We start from the raw sequence: 14,858 nt of genomic DNA on the forward strand, positions 1-14,858 counted from the left end.
TGAAGCTGATGTTACCCACCTTAGCCTGGGCAGCAGAGTAAGACTCTGTTTCCAAAAAAAAAAAAAAAAAAAAAATCATGAGTATAGAGGGACAGTTGAACCTCTTGTTTTCTAGTATGGACTCCTTTTAGTTCTTGTTCTTGATTGATTGCTCTAGCTAGGACTTCCAGTACTATATTGAATAGGAGTACTGAAAGTAGACATTTTTGTCTTGTTCCCCTTTAAATTTTTCCCATTCAGTATGATATCTGTGGGTTTGTCCTATACTGCTTTTATTGTGTTATGTTTGTTATGTGCCTAATTTGTTAAGAATTTTTATGATGAAGCAGTGTTGAATTTTATCAAATGCCTTTTCTCCATCTACTTAGATGATCATTCGTGTTTGTCCTTTATTGATGTGATGTGTTGTGTTTATTGATTTGCATGTGTTGAACTATCCTTGCATCCCTGGAATAAGTCCCACTTGATTATGGTGTATTTTTTTTTCAATGTGCTGTTGGATTTGGCTTCTAGTATTTTGTTGTGGACTTTTGTGTTCGTATCAGAGATATTGGCCTGTAGTTTTTGTTTTGGTTGTTGCATCCTTGTTGGGTGTTGTATCACATAATGGCTGGCCTCATAAAATGAGTCAGGGAGAATTTGTTCCTCTTCAATGTTGGGAATATTTTGAGGAGAATAGGAATTCTTTGAATGTTTGGTAAAACGTGGCTGTGATGCCATCTGGTCCTGGACTTTTCATTATTGCATGACTTTTTATTATTGATACAGTCTCGTTACTCATTGATCTGTTCAGGTTTTCTATTCGTGATTCAATCCTGATAGGTGTGCGTGTGAAGGAATTTATCAATTTCCTTTAGGTTTTCCAGTTTGTGAGTGTGTAGTTGTTCATAATAGTCTCTGATGGGCATTTCAGGTATAGGCACCTGCAAGAAAAGTTCTCTGATCTTTTGAGTTCCGGTTGTATCAGTTGTAGCATCTCGTTTTTCATTTCTGATTTTGTCTACTGGGGTCATTTTTCTGGGTTAGTCTGGCAAATAGTTTTTGGATTTAGTTTGTCTTTTCAAGGAACCATCTTGTTTTCGTTGCCCTTTGTAACTTTTTATTTTATAAGAGACAGGGTCTTTCTTTCACCCAGGCTGGCATGCATTGGAACCATCATAGCTTACTGCATCCTCAAACTCCTGAGATGAAGCAATCCTTCTAGCTTAGGCTGTGGCGCAGCTAGGACTACAGGCACACATTATCATGCCTGGCTCATTTTGTAGAAATTTTTTTGTAGCGATAGGGTCTTGCTGTGTTGCCTGGGCTGGTCTTGAACTCCTAGAGTCAAGTAATCCTCCCGCCTTGGCTTCCCAAAATGCTAGTTAGAGGTGTGAACCACTGTGCCCAGCCTGTAATTTTTTTATTTTTATTTTTTGCAGTTTTTGGCTGGGGCTGGGTTTGAATCTGCCACCTCCAGCATATGAAGCCAGTGCCCTATTCCTTTAAACCATAGGCTCCGCCCTCCAGCCTGTAATTTTGAAACATCTCTATTTCATTTACTTCTACTCTGATGTTTATTTCTTTTCTTCTGCTAATTCGTGGTTTGGTTCTTTCTTACTATTCTAGTTCCTTGAGATACATTGTTAGATTGCTTATGTAACATCTTTCTACTTCTTTGATGTATGCATTTATTGCTATAAACTTTCCTCTAAGCATTGCTTTTGTTGTATCCCATAGGTTTTGTCTGGTATGTTGTATTTCTGTTTCCATTTGTTTAAAAAGGTATTTTTATTTTTACCTTGACCTAGTGGTTGTTCAGAAGCATGATTTTTAAATTTCCATGAATTTGTGCAGTTTCCAAAATTCTCTTGTTACTGATTTCTAGTTTTATTCCATTGTGGTCTAAAAAGAGAACTTGGTAAAATTTTGATATTTTTTTAAATTTGTTGAGACTTTTTTTGTATTCTAGCATATGATCTTTATTGTGCTGATGAGAAGAATGTATATATTCCTTAGTTCTTGGACGAAATGTTCTTGAAATGTCTGTTAGGTCCATTTGTTCTAATGGGCAATTTAAATCCAGTGTTTGTTGATTTTCTGTCTAGATGAACTGATGCTGAGAGTAGGGTGTTGAAGTCCTCAAGGGTTACTTTTTTAACTTTAATTTTTTAAATCATGAGTATGCAGTAGTTATATATTTATAGGGTACATGTGATGTTTTGATATGGGCATACAATGTCTGTTAATCACATCAAGGTAATGGAAGTATCCATCACCTCAAGCATTTATCATTTCTTTGTGTTGAGAACATTTCAGTTCTACTCTTTTAGTTACTTTAAAGTATACCATAACTTATTGGTGACTGTAGTCATTTTGTTGTGCTATCAAATGTTGTTCATTCTATCTAACTATATTTTTTGTACTCATGAACCAACCCCACTTTATTGCCTCCCTCCCCACTACCATTCCTATCTTCTGGTAACCATTATTCTATTCTCTATCTCCATGTGATCAATTGCTTTAATGTTTAGCTCCCACCTTTGAGTGCAAACGTGAGAATTTTGTCTTTCTGTGCTTCACTTATTTCACTTAACATGTTCTCTAGTTCCATCTATGTTGTTGCAGATGACAGTATTTCATTCCTTTTTATGGCTGAATAATACTCCATTATGTATATGTACCGCAATTTCTATTTTTTTTTTTTTTTTTGAGACGGTATCTCACTTTGTTGCCTTTGTTAGAGTGCTGTGGCATCACAGCTCATACCAACCTTGAACTCTTGGACTCCAGCGATTCTCTTGCCTCAGCCTCCCGATCAGCTGGAACTACACATGCCTGCCACAACACCGGCTATTTTTATTTTTTAGAAATACTGCACTTTTTGTGATTTCCATGATATAGTTTTAAAATACATTACAACAACTTTATCTTTAACATTTTGATAGTATGCAAAAAATAGTTTGTTTTCACAGGTAAAAAGCGTTTTGAACTGGGCACTGGTGGCTCATGCCTGTAATCCCAGCTACTTGGAAGACTAAGATGGCAGCACCCTTGTAGCCCAGGAGTTGAGGCTGCAGTGAGCTATAATCATGCCACTGCCCAGCCTGGGCGACAGAGCAAGATCCTGTCTCTAGACAAAACAAAAACAAAAAACAAACAAAAAAATGCCTGTTATTTTGTGAGGAAACCCTTTTTAACTTGAAATTTTTGATAGTTCCAAATAGTTCATATAATTGATTCCTTTTCATAATTTTATTTAACAGAACTGTGTGTATAAATGTTTATTACGTCTGTTTCACCTTGAATTAATTTTTAAAGACATGTATTTCAATTAGTTTTGGGGAAAATGGAACAGTTTTGTTTTATCACTCATGTTCTAGGTACCTGCTCTTTTTAGAGATGAGGTCTTGCTCTGGCTTAGGCTGGTCTTGAACTTGCGAGCTCAGACGTTCCACCCACCTTGGCCTCCCAGAGTGCTAGGATTACAGCTAGGAGCTACCACGCCAGGACTGTACCTTAATTTCTTTTTTTATCAAAGCCATTTTAACTGGAGTGAGATGATATTGCATGGTAGTCTGGATTTGCACTTCTCTGATGACTAATGATGGTGAGCATTTTCGTATACTCTCCGCTATTTTATTGGAATCTATTATTTTTGATCTAATAACATTTTCTTTATGTATCTGGGTGCTCTTTTAGGTACATATGTATTTTAGAGACAGGTTCTTGTCCTGTTGTTCATGTTGGCATGATCTTAGCTCATTGTCACCTTGACTTTTGAACTCCTGGCTCAAGGAATCCTCCCATTTCAACCTCTGTAGTAGCTAGGACTATAGTTGTGCACCACTGTGCGTACCCAATTTTTAAATTTTTTGTAGCGATGTGATCTTGCTTTGTTTCTCAATACATTTAGAATTGTTGTCTTCTTACTGAATTGATCTCTGTATAATTATGTGATCTTTTTTTTAAGTTGTCTTTTACTTTAAGTCTGATTTGTCTAAGATAAGTGTAGCAATTCCTGCTCATTTTTAGTTTCCATTTCCATGGAATATCTTTCCCCATCCTTTTACATTCAGTTTACACCTATCTTTACAGGTGAGATGAGAGTTTCTTGTGGGCAGCATATAGTTGGGTCATATCTTTTTCATTCTTTCAGCCAGTTTATATATTTTAAGTGAAAAGTTTAATACATTTACATTCAAGGGTATTATTGGTATGTGAAGATGTATTTTCTGTCATTTTTTCATTTGATTTCTGGTTGTTTTGTATATCCTTTATTCATTTCTTTCATTCTTTTATTATTGTGGTTTGGTGGTTTTCAGTGGTCACAATTGAGTATTTTCTCTTGTGTATATGTTTGCTCTATCAGTGGCTTTTATATTCTTGCGTGTTTTCCCGCTGGTAAATACTGTTCTTTTGCTTCTGGTGTAAGTACTTCTTGTAGGGCTGATCTAGTGATGGTGAATTCTCTTAGCTTTTGCTTGTTTAGGAGAGAATATTTCTTCATTTATCAGGAATAACTTTGGTGGCTATAGAAACCTTGGCTAGCAGGGTTTTATTTTATTTTGTTTTGTTTTTTCCTGGCAATTTTGAATGTATCAGCCTATATTCTCTTCACCTATAAGGTTTCTGTTGAGAAGTCTGCTGCTAGTCGGATGGGTGTTCCTTTATAAGTGACTGGACGCTTCTCTCTTGCTTTGACAAGTTTGACTATAAGATGTCTTGGAGAAGACATTTTTAAATTGTATTTAGGCATCTCTGAGCCTGTTGTATCTGGATGTCTAAATTTCATGCTAGACTTGAGAGGTATCCATCTGTTCTTTTGTTCAGTAGGTTTTTGAATCCTATATCTGGAGCAATGCCTTTGAGGGGCTCCAGGCAGCCCCCTGTGTTAATCTCAGGACCTGTGCAGGTGAAGGGGTTCTCCTGTGGTAAGGATTATAAATTGTATACTGCCCATGCTGGGAGTCTGTTACTTACCCTTCCTTTCACTGGGGAGTCTCTCCAGGCTCCTGGCTGATTTTGGCTGAGCAGACTGCCTTGCTTTCCTTTCCTGTCTTGCTTTTGGTTCTTCCTGTCACTTCTCTGTTCAATTCCAATGCTCTCTCTTAGATGATATATTTGAAGTGTCCTCTTCATGGAAGAGTTAGGTACTAGTCGTATCTATCCAGCCATCTTGAAGCCCCTCCCTTTCTTGTTTTTTATGAATTGATAATTGAATACTATCTATAACTCAAGTCTGTAACAAAGTAGGAACATAAAGTTTTCCCTATTGTACTTATTTCCACAGGCGTTATATCCTTTTTTCAATGTGGCACCAGCCTTACTCCCCAGATCTTTGTGTGCCTAATATATTGGAATCTGATGATACTGTAATAAAGTAGAAAGAGAGTATCCTTAATGAAACATTTTATAATTTATTCTCTTTTGGAATACTGTTGTTTACCATTCAGTGGTACTGCTCCATTAGTACCATTGAAGTATTCAGAAGTACTCCACATGAAAACAAAGTCAAAAAAATTATATTAGTATTGATAAACGAGTTTCAGAGTAAAAAGGCATGTGGTTGTTTATGCTGTGTAAACAGTCTGTATACAAAGGGTACAGATGTACTACAAAACGTTCTTTGTCCTGTTAACAATCCTGTACCAGTATCTGCAGGGATCCATATAGTTTCAATAATTTATTGAATCACAATGTAATTTTTAAGTTGAATAGTTGACTGTTACTGCATGCTGTCTCTAAATACAAAGTAGTAATATATAGTGTTTTAAAAGATACAGCTTTGTAGTATATATATAGTTTTAAAAGATACAGCTTTGTTCAGAAATGAACTGAATTTATCGTAGACATAGTGGACTAGAATTATAGCTTGCAAAGTGGAATTGAGGCCATGATTTGGATATGGAAATAGGGTTGAGGTTGTCCTGAATTCATGTCTAGCAAGATCATAGGGGCTAAAAGGATCACATGTGAATTGGAGACTAGAGCTAGGAACACTGAGTAAAACCAGAGACAGAATAGGTTGCTCCTGCAACTGACTGCTGCTTATATAATGACATTTAACTGCAAAGGAGGCTGAAGATATATATGTATTTTTTTTTCTTTTTGAGACAGAGTTGCACTATGTCCCCTTCAATAGAGTCCTGTGGCGTCACAGCTCACAGCAACCTCCAACTCTTGGGCTTAAGCCCAAGACTCAGCCTCCCAAGTACCTGGGACTATAAGCGCCTGCTGCATCACCCCGCTATTTTTTGTTGGATTTGTCATTGTTGTTTGGCAGGCCCAGGCTGGGCTGGAACCCGCCAGCCTTGATGTATGTGTCTGGCGTCGTAACCACTGTGCTACAGGCACCAAGCTTATATCTTTTTTTTTTTTTTTAAATTGTGGTTGCTGTATGCCTATCTTAAAATTGGATAATTCTATTACTTAGGAAGAGAACAGATGTAGAGGCAGACAACTAATCATTTCTGCATCTGGAGGTCCAAAATTTATAGCAAAAGTTCAGAGAATTCAGGTTCAGTGGGATATACTGTACAGTAAGTGCTATGGTTTTAGTGTGTTTCCCAGAATTCATGTGTTGGAAGCTTGATCTTCAATGCTGTGGTGCTAGGAGATGGTGCTTAATGAGAGGTGTTTGGGTTGTGGGTGCACTGCCCTCCAGAATGGATTAATGCCATTTTTACTTTCTGCTTTATTATGATGCAGCAAAAAGGCCCTTGACCTTGGACTTCCAAGCCTCCAGAACTGTGTGAAAGTAAATTTATTTTTTTCATAAGTCACCCTTAGGTATTTGTTACAATAGGACTAGAAGGACTGACGGTAACGGAGAGGCAAAAGTTAGGTAGAATCACAGAGAAAGGAGACTTCTCTGGGCAGATGATGCGGAGAAAACAAATGTTGACTGAGTATTAATAAATATGTAGGAGTTTGCTGAAGGAGGAAGGGTATATTAGACTGGGGAATGAAAAAACTATGAAGAGAGCTGAAAGTCATGTTGTTAATTCTGTAAACGTTAATTACCAGGTGCATGATATCCTGTTGAGGTGCCAAGGACCCAAAATGAAATGAGACTATTTTCTCTTCAGAGGCCATATTATAAAAAAGGGAGATAAGTATTTGAACAGCCAATTTCAATGGCGGATGTTGAGTATTTTAATAAATTAAATGTCCCACATGGGCTTGAGAAGAATGTGAATTCTGTTGTTGGGTAGAGTGTTGTCTGTATGTTAGATTGAATTGGTTTATGGTGTTAAGTCTTTTTATCTTTTATCTTTTGTCTGATTGTACTGTCCAGTATTGAAGGTGAGATATTGAAGTCTCCTGATTATTGTATAACTGTCTTATTTTTCCCTTAAATTTTTAATTTTTGCTTTATGTTTTGATAGGCTATCATTAGGTGTATAGATTTTGATAATTGTTATAACTTCTTGCTATGTTGAATCTTTTGCTAGTAGATAATATCCTTTGTGTCTTGTAACTTTTTTTAGTTTACAGTCTGTGACATCTGATGTTTTAGTAGAGCCATCTCCATTCTCTTTTGGTTACTTTTGGCATAGACTCTCTCTCCTCACACATTTCAACTTATTTGTTGTATCTTTGGTATAGAAGGAATTTCCAAATAGCATGTATTTGGAACTTTAAAAAAATTCATCCTTCCAATCTGTGTTTTTTTAATTGGAAAGTTTAATCCATTTATGTTAGATAAGTTACTGATAAGGAGAGACTTTTGTCATTTTGCTATTTGTTTTTCAGGTACCTTATAGTTTTTTTGTCACTTATTTCCTGTATTACTATCTTTGTGCTTAGTTGATGTTCTGTAGTGAAATGTTTTAATTCCATTCTCATTTCCTTTTCTGTATATTCAGTGGCTTTTTTTTTATAGTTACCATAGGGATTACATTTAACACTGTAACATTATAACACTCTAACTTGAATTTATACCAGCTTAACTTCCTTAACATTTAACTGTGGTCCTGTACAGCTCTATCCCCACTGCTTTTTAGTTATGTATTATTAATTGACAAATCATAATTCATACATTTCTAGGGTATAATACGTTTTGATATATGCATGCAACATGGAATGAGTAAATCAGGGTAATTAACATATCTGTCACCTCATTTACTTGTCATTTTTAGAGTGAGATATTTGAAATTTACTCTGTTGTTTTAAGTATACAATAATATTGACTGTAGTCATTGTGCTGTGCCATAGATTGCAAAACCTTTCTATCTGAAACTTGATAATCCTTTGACCAACAAATTCCCATCTTACCCCTCACTACCTTATCCCCCACCTGTGGTAACCATCATTCCACTCTAGACGTTTATGAGTTCAGCTTTTTAAGATTCCACATGTATGTGAAGTCATGAAGTGTTTGTTTCTGTGCCTGGCATATTTCACTTAACCGTAATGTTCTCCAGGTTCATCCATGTTGTTGCAAATGACACGGTTTTCTTTTCTTTCTTTTTTTTTTTTTTAAGGATTTATTTATTTTTAAAGTAAATTTATTTCAGGTTAATGTGAAGGTACAACCAACCAGATCAAAATGTTTGATTTTGTTAGGTAGTCCCTCTTGAGGTTATGTCCCACACACAAAAGGTGTGCCAATTACCCCCAACCCTGTGCCCATTCAGTGAGAGCAAAGGGAACTTTCTTTCTCCCCCTCCCTCATTACCTTTTTCCGCATCTTGAATTGAAATGAGTTTTTCTCCTATGTGGGCATGCATCATATCGTCTACTGGCTTCATATTAGTGTTGAGTACATTGGATACTTTCCTTCTTTTTTTTTTTTTTTTTGCAGTTTTTGGCTGGGGCCGGGTTTGAACCTGCCACCTCTGGTATATGGGGCCAGTGCCCTACTCCTTTGACCACAGGCACCGCCCACTTTTCTTCTTTTTTAAAGCTGAATAGTATTCCATCGTATAATACATAACTCATCCATTGATGATTACTTAACTTGATTTTGTATCTTGGCTGTTGTGGATAATGGTGCAATGAACATGTGAGTGCACATATCCCTTTGGCATGTTGATTTCATTTCCTTTGGATAGATAACCAGAAGTGTGATTCCTAGATGATATGGTAGTGTTATTTTTTAGTTTTTTTGGGGAAACTCTATACTGTTTTCTATAATGGGTATACTAATTAACATACTAATTTACAACCCTCCCAAGTGGAACAGTTCCCTTTTCTCTGCATTCTTGCCAACCCTTGTTATATTATAGTTCATCTTTTTTGGTTTTTTTTTTTTTTTTTTTTTTTTTTTTTGAGACAAGAGTTTTATTCTTTTGCCCAGGCCAGAGTGCCATCGCATCATCCTCGCTCACAGCAACTTCTCCTGGGTTCAAGTGATCCTCCTACCTCAGCCTCCTGAGTAGCTGGGACTACAGGTGCCTGCTGCATTAACATCTGGCTAATTTTTTGTAGGGTCCTGCTCTTGCTCAGACTAGTATCAAACTCATGAGCTCCTGCATTGGGTCTCCCAAAGTGCTAAGGTTTTAGGCATGAGCCACAGCCACCCAGCCTGTGGTTCATCTTTTTGATAGAAACCTTTCTAACAGATGTGATGTGATCTCATTGTGGTTTTAATTTGCATATTCCTAAAGTTTAGTGATATCATTTTCTCATGTCATTTGTATGCCTTGTTGAGAAATGTCTGTCGAGGTCTTTTGCCCATTTTTAGATTGAGTTATTTGTTTTCTTGTTATTGAGTTGTTTTGAGTTTCTTATTTTGGATGTTAACCCCTTGTGAGATGCAGGTTTGTGAATATTTTCTCTCATTCTATAGGTTGTCTTTTCATTTTGTTAATTGTTTCCTTTTGTCTGCAGAAGTGTTATAGTGTTTCTCCTTTAGCATTTCTCACAGGGCAAATCTATTTGTAATCAATTTCCTCACTTTTGTTTGTCTTAGAAAGCCATATTTTTTCCCTCACTTTTGAAAGTCAGTTTTGATGATACAGAATTCTTAGCTGAGAATTTTAACGTCAATATTTTGAGTATATTAGCCCCCTGCTTTCCGACCTTGAGAATTGCTGATGAGAAATGTGATAATTTTAAGAAGGATTGCTTACATGTAACAAGTTGCTTTCAAGAGTTTGTCTTTTGATTATGTGTCTCAGTGTGGATCTCTGTGAATTCATTCTATTTGGAATCTTTTGAATCTGTGTATATTCATGGCTTTCATCCAATTTGGTAAGTTTTCGGCCATTCTTTAAATTTCTCTTTTCTGTTTTTGGCATTCCTACGATGTATATGTTGGTTCTCTTAAGGGTCTCACTTGCCTCTTTGCCTCTGTTTACCTTTCTTCAATTATTTTTTCTGTTACTCTTGATAATTTCAATTATCCATTTTCACATTTGGTGATTCTTCTGCCTACAAATCTTCTTTTGAATCCCTATAATAAAATTTTCATTTCCTTTATTGTACATTTGAGTTCTAGAGTTTCTTTTTAGCTTCCTTTGAGTTTTCTCTCTTTACTAATAATCCTACTTTGCTTATGCATTGATATCTTGCCTTTTTCTAATCTTCAAAAATTTCTGTTGGTTTATTTTTTTTCCTTCATATGGGCCATACTTTCCTGTTGCTTTGTATCCCTTGGGTTTTGTTTTTGAAAACAATTGAATCTAATAATAGGGTAACTTTGTAAATCTAATTGTCCCTATTCCTCAGGCTTTGCTAGTATTTTTGTTTGCTTATCTCTCTTTCTCTTTTTTTTTCATTACCCCCTCCCCTGCCCTCCCCTTCCTTGTCATTGTTGCTGGAGAACAGAGTGAGGTGTAAATTTAGTTTGAGTCTGAACCTTTTCCTAGGCACACACAGTAACTTTCTAAATTCAACTGTTTATGTAGTTGTTTTTTACTGTCCTGGTACTTTAGCGTCTGACTCCCAAAAAGGAAAAAGAAAAATGAAGGAAGAAGGAAAAGTAAAAGGCAGTGATCCTTTTAAATTGCCTTCATCCTAGAGGAGTAAGGGTTACAAGTATTGGGAGAGAGTAGTGGAACAAAAGCTGCCTGCCCTTGTGTCTGTATTTCAGTGGTCAGAAGCAACAATTAGCTATCAGAATACAGATATGTATGTATCTGTGTATACATGCACATGTATACATATATAAAGGGTATATACATATATGTATGTATACATTTATAAAGGGTATATGTATACATACATACACATGTGCATATACATGTATAGATATACACACATATACATATATGTATGTATACATACACACACACACATATATATACATTTTTCTTTTTTAAGTCAGAGTCAGTCTACCTCGCAGCAACCTCATATTCCTGGGTTCAAGTGATCCTTCTGCCTCGGCCTCCTAAGTACCTGGGACCATAAGCATCTACCAAAATACCTGGCTAGTTTTTCTGTTTTTAATAAAGATGGGATCTTGTTCTTGCTCAGGTTGGTCTTGAATTCTTGTGCTCAAGCAGTCCTGCCTCAGCCCCCAAGGTGCTAGGATTTCTGGCATGAGTCACAGTGCCCAGCCAAACTCTTTATATTTGGAGGATGGGCTTTATTGCCTGCAAGCTGTGAATGCATGCATGGCTGCCTGGAGGTTGAGGAATGGGGTTGTCAGTTTTGAGCTCAAAGTTAAATTGACTACAGTTACTAGCAGGTTTATTTCCAAGCCTTCCCTTGCAAGTTGCAAGCCTTGGAATAGACTGCACAGTTCCAAAATAGTTACACAAGACAAGATTAAACTAGTGCATTGTTGTTTATGCAGGGAGACAGATTCCTGTTGCTTCCTACTCTGCCATCTTTCCAGAATCCTGTCATAACTTTGTTTAAAACAGTTTCATTAGCATTAGAAAAGTTTTTTTTCTCCTTAATTTTGAGGAACTAAGGAATAGTAAGTTCATTATACTCAAATCAAATACGCTTATACCTTTTATTTTCAAGTTTAGTTAGCAAGCATTTATAGAGAGAAATTATATTTCAGGTTTTTTTTTTTTAACTCCCTAATGAGACAATTAAATGCTTCCAACTAGAAAAGTGACTGGAAATAGGGGAACATATGCTGTTGCTTGGTTGCTTGTCCTTGCCACACCTCATGGTGAAATTTGATCCAAGGTTGGAGGTGGTCCTTAATGGTAGATATTTGAGTCATGGGGTAAGATCTTATGAATAGAGTAATACTTTCCCTGTGAGGTGAGTGAACTCTCACTGTGTTAGTTTCCATGAGTTCTGGTTATTTAAAAGAGCCTGGCACCTCCCTCCTCCTGTCTCTTGCTTTCTTTCTTGCCATGTGATCTCTACCACATGCCAGCTCCCCTCCCCCACCAATTTTTTTCTTGAGACAGGGTCTTAGTCTTGTCACCAGGGTTAGAGTGCAATGGCCTCATCATAGCTCACTGCACCTCAAACCCAGGCTAGGCTGGTGCAGTTCTCTTGCTCCAGCCTCCCAAGTTGCTGCGACTATAGGTGTATGTCATCATGCCCATCTGATTTTTCTATTTTTTTTGTAGAGACAGGGTCTTGCTATGTTTTTCAGGCTGGTCTTGAACTCCTGGCTTCAAGCAGTCCTTTGACCTTGGCCTCCCAAAGTGCTTGGATTACAGTTGTTAGCCAGTGCACCCAGCCATTACCTTTCCTTTCTGCTATGAGCAATAGCAGCCTGAGGCCCAATCTGGAACTCTCTAGCCATAAGAATTGTATTCCAAATAACCTTTTTTCTTTGTAAATTACCCAGCTTCAGGTATTCCTTTATAGCAGCGGTTCCCACAGGAACTATATTAAAGGGTCGTGGCATTAGGAAGGTTGAGAACCACTGCTTTATAGGAACACAAAATGGACTAAGATATCACTTAAGGAGGCTTCATTACTACTAAAGGTAGTGTTAGTGAGAGTGGAGATAGATTCATTTGAACTTTATAAAGGAGGTAAAAGGAACATGTTTTGAGATATGAGGATTGATTTAGTATGATTCATTAATCCAGACAATGATTTATGTTGGCACTATTTTCTAACTTATAGAACACGTAAGCAAAAAGTCTGTAGGAAAAGGTATATGGAGGTCTGCCTATAGAGTAGTGTTGTAGAAGTTACACAGTACTTTCATACCCAAGGTTTTAAAGTAATTTTTAGTTCCAGTTTCCTGTGACTCCAGTAAGTTTTATGGCATGCATAGGCCAAAATGATAATGGGAGGTATGATAAAGCTAATTGGTAAAGTCCTGAAATTGTTTTTATAATAACAATTACATAAGCACATGGAAGACAAAAGGGGGAATTGGAATTAAGTGCAGCAATTAATCTGAAAAATACCAAATGTTATGGTTAATTGCAAGTTAAATATATCTGGGATTTCAGGTAGCCACAAATTTATGTATACTAGGAAACTGGTTGCTTAAAAGACATGCATGATACATTCTGAGAATGACAAGTAGAAAGAAAATAAGAGATGACACAATCTAAACCTTATTAATGGAGTAAAGCTTGGGGAAATGATAATCCTGCTGTCCACTGTGCTAGTTGTGTGTGTTCTTTTGGAAATATGTACAACTTGGTGTGACACTAAGAGATAACGGTAGAAGAGTAAAGATCAGAATAATGTAGGTTTAATTTAATGAAAAAGTTTGAAAACAAAACTGAGTTTAATTCAGAAGATTTAAATATCTTGGCATTCACAAACAGTTTTTGGTATTACCTACTTCAATTTACTTTTCAGATAAGGAAATGGAGTTACAGAGAGATTAGTATGGCATGTCCCAAGTCATAGCTAACTGGCTGCAACTTAAGTATGTGATTAGAAAGGAAATTGAATTTATCATAAACATATTTTTGTTTATAGGATGTCTTAACTTTGCATTGCTATAAAGGAATACCTTCAGCTGGGTAATTTATAAAGAAAAGAGGTTTATTTGGCTCATTGTTCTTCAAGGCTGTGTAAGAAGCTTGCTTGGCACCAGCATTTATCTGCTTCTGGTGAGGGCCTCAGAAAGCATCTGTTCATGGCAGAAGGAGGAGAGCCCATGTGTGCAAATTACATTGGAAGGTAGAAATAAGAGATGGGGAATAGGGAGATGCTAGGCTCTTCTTAACAAGCAGTTTTCACCAGAACTAGAAAAACACTAAACTATTAATAACAGATCTGCCCCTGACCCAAAACCTCCATTTGGGCCCCACCTCCAAAGTTGGGGTTCAGATTTCAACATGAGCTTTGGAAGGGACAAATATCCAAACTACCTGTACAACATAAGGGGGGAGTTAAACAGAGTTGGGAGTAGGGTAAAATAAGCAAGTTATCTAGGGAACAAAGTTGAAGGAGGCACTCACTTTCATAATGTTGAGACCTTATACTTTCAAGATGTATTCATATGTGAAGATGTAAACATAGTTTAAAGCATCAAATTGTGCTCAGAGGTTTAGGGATAGTTTAAGGAAGCTAAATGGAGTGTTATATTCCTTAAGACCTAATCCTCTGGGTGTAGTAATCCACACTTTTCAGGCTCTTACCGGGCATTATTTCACTTTGAGAACAATGTGACATATTTTGTATTAAGCCTTGTAGTCTTGATTGAGACATGACTAGATGCAGGTCTGAAAAGATAGAATTTGGTTTCTGTCTACCTCTCAGCTTCACTGTCACGTTCCACATGGTGACTTTTACTCATAAGTTTACTTTCCAGGCTAAGTCCATTGGGAAAAGAGAAGATATCTTACAGTGACCCCTACAGATATCCCAGGAGTGTTTCTGAATGCACAACTTGGGTTTTAAGTCCATTGTTGAATTAGTCACAAAGAACTATGGGAATTTGGCATTCTGAATGACTGTGAATGAATTGCATAAGCTAATTCTGGGTTGATGGAACTCCACGTGAATAATGTGGAAATAGAACTAGAGGGTTGAGTTGGAGA

The 14,858-nt window shown here is 36.8% G+C and overlaps 1 protein-coding gene across 7 annotated transcripts in view; it reads left to right on the forward strand.

Moving 5' to 3' along the window:
• NCK1 (NCK adaptor protein 1) overlaps positions 1-14,858 on the forward strand; it is a 111,246-nt gene that overhangs the window by 19,081 nt on the left and 77,307 nt on the right. For 2 of the 7 annotated variants that reach the window (XM_053599293.1, XM_053599298.1), the window contains exon 2: positions 7,009-7,091. The exons of the other annotated variants lie outside the window; for them this stretch is intronic. The gene's annotated coding sequence lies outside the window, so the exon portion shown is untranslated. The remainder of the gene's footprint in view (positions 1-7,008; positions 7,092-14,858) is intronic. 7 annotated transcript variants of the gene reach the window in all.

The sequence above is a fragment of the Nycticebus coucang genome, chromosome 8, assembly GCF_027406575.1.
Source record: "Nycticebus coucang isolate mNycCou1 chromosome 8, mNycCou1.pri, whole genome shotgun sequence".
Classification (NCBI taxonomy): domain Eukaryota; kingdom Metazoa; phylum Chordata; class Mammalia; order Primates; family Lorisidae; genus Nycticebus; species Nycticebus coucang.